Source organism: Aplysia californica, unplaced genomic scaffold, assembly GCF_000002075.1.
Source record: "Aplysia californica isolate F4 #8 unplaced genomic scaffold, AplCal3.0 scaffold00204, whole genome shotgun sequence".
Taxonomy (NCBI): Eukaryota; Metazoa; Mollusca; class Gastropoda; order Aplysiida; family Aplysiidae; genus Aplysia; species Aplysia californica.
The window spans coordinates 273,841-274,945 of NW_004797474.1; the positions used below are offsets into that span (position 1 = coordinate 273,841).

At 44.0% G+C, this 1,105-nt stretch overlaps 1 protein-coding gene across 2 annotated transcripts in view; it reads right to left on the reverse strand.

Moving 5' to 3' along the window:
- Window positions 1–1,105, reverse strand: part of LOC101846815 — a 53,189-nt gene that overhangs the window by 16,558 nt on the left and 35,526 nt on the right. The window lies entirely within an intron of this gene.

Consider the following 1,105-nt stretch of genomic DNA (forward strand, 5'->3'; position numbering starts at 1 on the left):
TGAAGCAGGATGAAAACGGTGACGTTATGTTTCTTTCTCCTTTCTTTTTTTTAAACGTGAAGCAAAGCGACTTAATTAAAAGCTGCTTGAAGCCGGGCAGGGTCGGGCTTCTAAGTCGATGTTTTACAGGGAGAAAACACGACAGAGACTACATCTAGCAAAGTTTAGTTTGAGGGAAGAAAAGCACATCACTAAAATAATGATCATCTGGTGTTGTATTTTGCTTTATTTTGTTTTAGAGGGGGGGGGGGATAAGACATACAGTTTGAGTTGAGATCATGCGCAGATCCCCATATTCGTTATCGTTCACCCCTTCACTTCCAGGAACACGTTCAATTTCAAATTCCATCAACTGCCAGTCTCATTCCAAACACAACTTTCATTTTTTGTAAAGATCTCCAGTAACATTACTATTCCAGCAATAGAAACAGTGGCGGACTCGGGTGTTACTTTGGTTAGATCATGGTTCACTGGTACGCTGACATTTTATGCAATCTACCCACCTCCCTTCCTCTTTCGATTCCTTAATTTTAGACGCCGTGCCTCCTTGAAAATACCTTCAGCGAGCGAGTCTGAAGCCACACTTGAAGCAAACAACGGCTTTTCGCGAGAGAAGAAAAAAAAAGTCGAAGAGTGAATGCAATATGGACCAGCACGTCAAATTGAAATGAGCAATAATTCATTCCTACCCCACCCGCACCCCCTTTTTTTTTCTCCCTTTCCAAAAAAAGGAAAGGTGAAAAAAAATTCCTGGCTGCCTATAACCTTTCAGCACCCACTACATGAGCACTAACCTTCCCGTCGCTCCCACTAAACACAAACCAGCACAAAAGGAAGGCCTGCGCCGCTGCACACAGCACATGGGCCGCCCCTGTGCTATACAAAAATCGGCACAATGTGCCCGTCGTCCCGTCCATGTATCCGCAAAGAAATAACAATTATCCCCCCCCCCTTCCTGTCGGCCCAAGCATGCTGCTACAGTCGACTCTCATCACTCGATAACAGTGGTCATCGATCTAAAGCTACTGCTGCTCACACAACGTGCCACAATCGGTGATTATTATTGTATTTCTTTTGTTGAACTTTTCTTTCTTTAGGATTTCTG